We start from the raw sequence: 8,667 nt of genomic DNA on the forward strand, positions 1-8,667 counted from the left end.
CTTTCCGTTCCAACACACTGGATCTGGCAATCAAGGTGTCTACCCACGCATTTGCTGATCACAGTGCAGGAATAAGATCCTGCCTCGCCTGTCAAGTTTGGTCCCTGGCAGGACTACAGGCACAGCACCCCCAGCAGGGGTAGTAAGTGTGATCTGGCCATAGGGATGGGAAAGACCCCTGGCTGAGAACCCGGAGAGCGGCTGAGAACCGGAGAGCGGCTGGCAGTCTGAGAATACCAACCTGCAAGGTCCAAGGGTCTGTTTCAGCCCCAGGCAGCTTCATGTGTTCATGGGAGAAAGATCCAGAATTGACAGAAGATGCTTCAATAGCTTTGGCAACCCCTAGATCAGAGGTAGACAAACTGCGGTCCTCCAGATGTCCATGGACTACAATTACCATGAACCCCTGCCAGTATGCCGAGAATTGTAGTCCATGGACATCTGGAGGGCCGCAGTTTGACTACCCTTGCCCTAGATGGAGCTTGGCTTCCTCCGATAACTGCAGTTGACCTCCAGGCCACAGAAATCTGTTCCCCAGGAGAACAGAAGCCCCTCCCCAAAATACCACCCCCCAATATTAAGGAATAGCCTAACCTGTTGTTAAAGTAAAGAGAACCAGCATGGTGTGGTAGTCAAAGAGCGGCAACCTCTAATCTGGAGAACCGGATTTAATTCCCCTCTCTTCCACATGCAGCCAGTTACAGTTCCCACCCATGAGAGCGGCCTTACCTCCAAATCAACTTCGAATTCAGTTTAGGCTGTCAAGGGTTTCTCCTTTCGGTTGAAAATCTCTTTTGCCAATGATGTCCCCTTGTCCCCGGCTGTGACAAAGCCTCAGGGGATGACAGCCTTCTTTGTGGCATCATCCGGCAGACGTGATGTCAGGAGGCAGGGGAGGGGCTGTGGCTCAGCGGCCCCTCCCCCTCCCCCCTTGGGGGACCCAGATGCAAACCCCACTGTGAGATCTGTGGGTTTAAAGACCAGGCCCTGAGAGTTCACTTTGACTCTTTATTGGGATCCCCAAGAGGGGAGGAGAATCTGAACTGGAGAATCCCTTCAACAAGCCCACCTTCCTGCCAATGTCTGCCCTGGATCACTTTCCGTTCCAACACACTGGATCTGGCAATCAAGGTGTCTACCCACGCATTTGCTGATCACAGTGCAGGGGCTTGTGTTCCCCCCTCCCCAAAATACCCCCCCCCCCAAATATTAAGGAATAACCTAACCTGCTGTTAAAGTAAAGAGAACCAGCATGGTGTGGTAGTCAAAGAGTGGCAACCTCTAATCTGGAGAACCGGATTTAATTCCCCTCTCTTCCACATGCAGCCAGTAACAGTTCTCTCTGAGCTGTTCGCACAGAGCTTTTCTGTCTAAGATCTCTCAACCCCCTTCAACGCACAGGGTGTCTGTTGAGGGGAAAGGAAGGGAAAGGCGTTTGTAAGCTGCTTTGAGACTCCTTCCGATAGTGAAAAACGGGGTGTAAGAAACAACTCTTTTCTATGGATATTTTGACAGTAACTGTTCGTGTACAGACAAGGTGCAGCAAACTCAGCGTAGGGCAGGCAGCAAGGATGGGAGGCAGGCATCAGACCAATGGCAGCACTCAGCCACAGCAGCCAGCCAGAGCTCAGCAGAGTGAGCGCAAACAGGCAGAGACCCTGTCTTAAGTAGCCTCATGGGCAGAGTCTAGAAGAAGAAGAAGAAGAAGAAGAAGAAGAAGAAGAAGAGTTGGTTCTTATATGCCGCTTTTCCCTACCCGAAGGAGGCTCAAAGCGGCTTACAGTCGCCTTCCCTTTCCTCTCCCCACAACAGACACCCTGTGAGGTGGGTGAGGCTGAGAGAGCCCTGATAGCACTGCTCAGTCAGAACAGCTTTCTCAGTGCCGTGGAGAGCCCAAGGTCACCCTGCTGGCTGCATGTGGGGGAGCGCAGAATCGAACCCGGCATGCCAGATTAGAAGTCCGCACTCCTAACCACTACACCAAACTGGCTCTCTCTAAACAAAGCACAGGGATTTAAAATAAAGCTGCTGTGAGTGGCCAAATGCCTGAACTGAAAAGCTACAGGAATTCTAATTGTCCACTCACTTCCCCCGCCGGGCGCCATTTTGGGTGTGAAAAATAAACTACAACAACAAAAGAACAGTAGCAGCCATGAGGCTGTAGCAGCCAAGAGGCTGCTAATGGCTTGCAAATTAGGCCAAATTGATTCTATTCGGCTGCGATTCGGCCGAATCTCTTCGATTCAGCCATTTAAACATGTTTTGGACTATTTTTGGCTTGGAAACGTCCAAATTGGCCCCAATTGGGCCAATTCAGGCGTTTCCGAGCCCGAAGCGCACATCCCTAGTCCAGAGTCCTTCCGGCTTCCATTGGACTTCTGTGAGGGTGGTATTTCGTTGGACTTCTGTGAGAGTGGCACCCCCCTCCTGTGAGGGTGGTATTGATTATACTTGTCCTGACTGGCAGCCAGGATGATTGGTTGGCCTCCTTTGAGGAGGCTGCTTCGACAGGTTCCTGTCTTCTTGCTTCCTGGCCCTAGTGCTGGCCTGGGTGCGTTGGCCCTGCCCCAGTTCAGGCAAGACCAGAGGTGGGTGCAGCATCGACATCTGGGCCTCTGAGTTCTTCTTGATGGGGGGCAGAATTTGGCCTCTCCTCCAGGTGTTGGAGGCGTTGGACGTGGAGGGCTGGTGGTCTTCCTCCTCCGAAAAATATCTCCTTGGTAACGAACTCATTCTGCAACAGAGAAATTTAGGGACTGGGACAGGCCTCTCTTTGGTTCTTAACAGGAGACTTTCCTGTTTTGGATTCCACACCTGGAGGTTAGCAACCCAAATGACAAACTCGGTAAGCGCTTGACAGGCCTACTCCGTGTCGCACATCAATAGGGCTACAGTTCCCACCCATGTGAGTGGCCTTACCTCCAAATCAACTTCGAATTCAGTTAGGCTGTCAAGGGTTTCACCTTCCGTTGAAAATCTCTTTTGCCAGTGATGTCCCCTTGTCCCCGGCTGTGACAAAGCCTCAGGGGATGACAGCCTTCTTTGTGGCATCATCCGGCAGACGTGATGTCAGGAGGCAGGGGAGGGGCTGTGGCTCAGCGGCCCCTCCCCCTCCCCCCTTGGGGGACCCAGATGCAAACCCCACTGTGAGATCTGTGGGTTTAAAGACCAGGCCCTGAGAGTTCACTTTGACTCTTTATTGGGATCCCCAAGAGGGGAGGAGAATCTGAACTGGAGAATCCCTTCAATAAGCCCACCTTCCTGCCAATGTCTGCCCTGGATCACTTTCCGTTCCAACACACTGGATCTGGCAATCAAGGTGTCTACCCACGCATTTGCTGATCACAGTGCAGGGGCTTGTGTTCCCCCCTCCCCAAAATACCCCCCCCCCAAAAAATATTAAGGAATAGCCTAACCTGCTGTTAAAGTAAAGAGAACCAGCATGGTGTGGTAGTCAAAGAGTGGCAACCTCTAATCTGGAGAACCGGATTTAATTCCCCTCTCTTCCACATGCAGCCAGTAACAGTTCTCTCTGAGCTGTTCGCACAGAGCTTTTCTGTCTAAGATCTCTCAACCCCTTTCAACGCACAGGGTGTCTGTTGAGGGGAAAGGAAGGGAAAGGCGTTTGTAAGCCGCTTTGAGACTCCTTCCGATAGTGAAAAACGGGGTGTAAAAAACAACTCTTTTCTATGGAGATTTTGACAGTAACTGTTCGTGTACAGACAAGGTGCAGCAAACTCAGCGTAGGGCAGGCAGCAAGGATGGGTGCCGGCAGCAGACCAATGGCAGCACTCAACCACAGCAGCCAGCCAGAGCTCAGCAGAGTGAGCTCCAACAGGCAGAGACCCTGTCTTAAGTAGCCTCATGGGCAGAGTCTAGAAGAAGAAGAAGAAGAAGAAGAAGAAGAAGAAGAAGAAGAAGAAGAAGAAGAAGAAGAAGAGCTGGTTCTTATATGCCACTTTTCCCTACCCGAAGGAGGCTCAAAGCGGCTTACAGTTTCCTTCACTTTCCTCTCCCCACAACAGACACCCTGTGGGTTGGGTGAGGCTGAGAGAGCCCTGATATCACTGCTCGGTCAGAACATCTTTCTCAGTGCTGTGGAGAGCCCAAGGTCACCCAGCTGGTTGCATGTGGGGGAGTGCAGAATCGAACCCGGCATGCCAGATTAGAAGTCTGCACTCCTAACCACTACACCAAACTGGCTCTCTCTAAACAAAGCACAGGGATTTAAAATAAAGCTGCTGTGAGTGGCCAAATGCCTGAACTGAAAAGCTACCGGAATTCTAATTGTCCACTCACTCCCCCCGCCGGGCGCCATTTTGGGTGTGAAAAATAAACAACAACAACAAAAGAACAGTAGCAGCCATGAGGCTGCAGCAGCCATGAGGCTGCTAATGGCTTGCAAATTAGGCCAAATTGATTCTATTCGGCTGCGATTCGGCCGAATCTCTTCGATTCAGCCATTTAAACATGTTTTGGACCATTTTTGGCTTGGAAACGTCCAAATTGGCCCCAATTGGGCCAATTCAGGCGTTTCCGAGCCCAAAGCACACATCCCTAGTCCAGAGTCCTTCCGGCTTCCATTGGACTTCTGTGAGGGTGGTATTTCGTTGGACTTCTGTGAGAGTGGCACCCCCCCACCCCTGTGAGGGTGGTATTGATTATACTTGTCCTGACTGGCAGCCAGGATGATTGGTTGGCCTCCTTTGAGGAGGCTGCTTCGACAGGTTCCTGTCTTCTTGCTTCCTGGCCCTAGTGCTGACCTGGGTGCGTTGGCCCTGCCCCAGTTCAGGCAAGACCAGAGGTGGGTGCAGCATCGACATCTGGGCCTCTGAGTTCTTCTTAATGGGGGGCAGAATTTGGCCTCTCCTCCAGGTGTTGGAGGCGTTGGACGTGGAGGGCTGGTGGTCTTCCTCCTCCGAAAAATATCTCCTTGGTAACGAACTCATTCTGCAACAGAGAAATTTAGGGACTGGGACAGGTCTCTCTTTGGTTCTTAACAGGAGACCATCCTGTTTTGGATTCCACACCTGGAGGTTAGCAACCCAAATGACAAACTCGGTAAGCGCTTGACAGGCCTAGTCCGTGTCGCACATCAATAGGGCTACAGTTCCCACCCATGTGAGTGGCCTTACCTCCAAATCAACTTCGAATTCAGTTAGGCTGTCAAGGGTTTCTCCTTTCGGTTGAAAATCACTTTTGCCAATGCTGTCCCCTTGTCCCCGGCTGTGACAAAGCCTCAGGGGATGACAGCCTTCTTTGTGGCATCACCCGGTAGACGTGATGTCAGGAGGCAGGGGAGGGGCTGTGGCTCAGCGGCCCCTCCCCCTCCCCCCTTGGGGGACCCAGATGCAAACCCCACCGTGAGATCTGTGGGTTTAAAGACCAGGCCCTGAGAGTTCACTTTGACTCTTTATTGGGATCCCCAAGAGGGGAGGAGAATCTGAACTGGAGAATCCCTTCAACAAGCCCACCTTCCTGCCAGTGTCTGCCCTGGATCACTTTCCGTTCCAACACACTGGATCTGGCAATCAAGGTGTCTACCCACGCATTTGCTGATCACAGTGCAGGAATAAGATCCTGCCTCGCACGTCAAGTTTGGTCCCTGGCAGGTCTACAGGCACAGCACCCCCAGCAGGAATAGTAAGTGTGATCTGGCCATAGGGATGGGAAAGACCCCTGGCTGAGAACCGGAGAGCGGCTGGCAGTCTGAGAATACCAACCTGCAAGGTCCAAGGGTCTGTTTCAGCCCCAGGCAGCTGTGTGTGTTCATGGGAGAAAGATCCAGAATTGACAGAAGATGCTTCAATAGCTTTGGCAACCCCTAGATCAGAGGTAGACAAACTGCAGCCCTCCAGATGTCCATGGACTACAATTACCATGAACCCCTGCCAGTATGCCGAGAATTGTAGTCCATGGACATCTGGAGGGCCGCAGTTTGACTACCCTTGCCCTAGATGGAGCTTGGCTTCCTCCGATAACTGCAGTTGACCTCCAGGCCACAGAAATCTGTTCCCCAGGAGAACAGAAGCCCCTCCCCAAAATACCACCCCCCAATATTAAGGAATAGCCTAACCTGCTGTTAAAGTAAAGAGAACCAGCATGGTGTGGTAGTCAAAGAGCGGCAACCTCTAATCTGGAGAACCGGATTTAATTCCCCTCTCTTCCACATGCAGCCAGTTACAGTTCCCACCCATGTGAGCGGCCTTACCTCCAAATCAACTTTGAATTCAGTTAGGCTGTCAAGGGTTTCTCCTTCCGGTTGAAAATCTCTTTTGCCAATGCTGTCCCCTTGTCCCCGGCTGTGACAAAGCCTCAGGGGATGACAGCCTTCTTTGTGGCATCATCCGGCAGACGTGATGTCAGGAGGCAGGGGAGGGGCTGTGGCTCAGCGGCCCCTCCCCCTCCCCCCTTGGGGGACCCAGATGCAAACCCCACTGTGAGATCTGTGGGTTTAAAGACCAGGCCCTGAGAGTTCACTTTGACTCTTTATTGGGATCCCCAAGAGGGGAGGAGAATCTGAACTGGAGAATCCCTTCAACAAGCCCACCTTCCTGCCAATGTCTGCCCTGGATCACTTTCCGTTCCAACACACTGGATCTGGCAATCAAGGTGTCTACCCACGCATTTGCTGATCACAGTGCAGGGGCTTGTGCCCCCCCCTCCCCAAAATACCCCCCCCCCAAAATATTAAGGTATAGCCTAACCTGCTGTTAAAGTAAAGAGAACCAGCATGGTGTGGTAGTCAATGAGTGGCAATCTCTAATCTGGAGAACCGGATTTAATTCCCCTCTCTTCCACATGCAGCCAGTAACAGTTCTCTCTGAGCTGTTCGCACAGAGCTTTTCTGTCTAAGATCTCTCAACCCCCTTCAACGCACAGGGTGTCTGTTGAGGGGAAAGGAAGGGAAAGGCGTTTGTAAGCTGCTTTGAGACTCCTTCCGATAGTGAAAAACGGGGTGTGAAAAACAACTCTTTTCTATGGAGATTTTGACAGTAACTGTTCGTGTACAGACAAGGTGCAGCAAACTCAGCGTAGGGCAGGCAGCAAGGATGGGAGGCAGGCAGCAGACCAATGGCAGCCCTCAACCACAGCAGCCAGCCAGAGCTCAGCAGACTGAGCTCCAACAGGCAGAGACCCTGTCTTAAGTAGCCTCATGGGCAGAGTCTAGAAGAAGAAGAAGAAGAAGAAGAAGAAGAAGAAGAAGAAGAAGAAGAAGAAGAAGAAGAGCTGGTTCTTATATGCCGCCTTTCCCTACCCGAAGGAGGCTCAAAGCGGCTTACAGTCGCCTTCCCTTTCCTCTCCCCACAACAGACTCCCTATGAGGTGAGTGAAGCTGAGAGAGCCCTGATATTACTGAAGAAGAGTTGGTTCTTATATGCCTCTTTTCTCTACCCAAAGGAGTCTCAAAGCGGCTTACAGTCGCCTTCCCATTCCTCTCCCCACAACAGACTCCCTGTGAGGTGAGTGAGGCTGAGAGAGCCCTGATATCACTGCTCGGTCAGAACAGCTTTCTCAGTGCCGTGGAGAGCCCAAGGTCACCCAGCTGGTTGCATGTGGGGGAGTGCAGAATCGAACCCGGCATGCCAGATTAGAAGTCCGCACTCCTAACCACTACACCAAACTGGCCCTCTCTAAACAAAGAACAGGGATTTAAAATAAAGCTGCTGTGAGTGGCCAAATGCCTGAACTGAAAAGCTACAGGAATTCTAATTGTTCACTCACTCCCCCTGCCGGGCGCCATTTTGGGTGTGAAAAATAAACAACAACAACAAAAGAACAGTAGCAGCCATGAGGCTGCAGCAGCCAAGAGGCTGCTAATGGCTTGCAAATTAGGCCAAATTGATTCTATTCGGCTGCGATTCGGCCGAATCTCTTCGATTCAGCCATTTAAACATGTTTTGGACCATTTTTGGCTTGGAAATGTCCAAATTGGCCCCAATTGGGCCAATTCAGGCGTTTCCGAGCCCAAAGCACACATCCCTAGTCCAGAGTCCTTCCGGGTTCCATTGGACTTCTGTGAGGGTGGTATTTCGTTGGACTTCTGTGAGAGTGGCACCCCCCCCCCTGTGAGGGTGGTATTGATTTTACTTGTCCTGACTGGCAGCCAGGATGATTGGTTGGCCTCCTTTGAGGAGGCTGCTTCGACAGGTTCCTGTCTTCTTGCTTCCTGGCCCTAGTGCTGGCCTGGGTGCGTTGGCCCTGCCCCAGTTCAGGCAAGACCAGAGGTGGGTACAGCATCGACATCTGGGACTCTGAGTTCTTCTTAATGGGGGGCAGAATTTGGCCTCTCCTCCAGGTGTTGGAGGCGTTGGACGTGGAGGGCTGGTGGTCTTCCTCCTCCGAAAAATATCTCCTTGGTAACGAACTCATTCTGCAACAGAGAAATTTAGGGACTGGGACAGGCCTCTCTTTGGTTCTTAACAGGAGACTTTCCTGTTTTGGATTCCACACCTGGAGGTTAGCAACCCAAATGACAAACTCGGTAAGCGCTTGACAGGCCTACTCCGTGTCGCACATCAATAGGGCTACAGTTCCCACCCATGTGAGCGGCCTTACCTCCAAATCAACTTCGAATTCAGTTAGGCTGTCAAGAGTTTCTCCTTTCGGTTGAAAATCTCTTTTGCCAATGCTGTCCCCTTGTCCCCGGCTGTGACAAAGCCTCAG

General features: G+C 51.8%; 1 long non-coding RNA gene across 1 annotated transcript; it reads right to left on the minus strand.

Moving 5' to 3' along the window:
* Positions 1-2,561: 2,561 nt before the first annotated feature.
* On the minus strand, positions 2,562-5,160 carry LOC143838958 (uncharacterized). The gene is made up of 3 exons (XR_013231495.1): positions 5,136-5,160; positions 4,764-4,950; positions 2,562-2,734 (listed from the first exon to the last, which is right to left on the minus strand). It is a non-coding gene; the product is annotated as an uncharacterized LOC143838958 (long non-coding RNA).
* Positions 5,161-8,667: the final 3,507 nt, after the last annotated feature.

This window comes from Paroedura picta, chromosome 5 (genome assembly GCF_049243985.1).
Source record: "Paroedura picta isolate Pp20150507F chromosome 5, Ppicta_v3.0, whole genome shotgun sequence".
NCBI lineage: Eukaryota > Metazoa > Chordata > Lepidosauria > Squamata > Gekkonidae > Paroedura > Paroedura picta.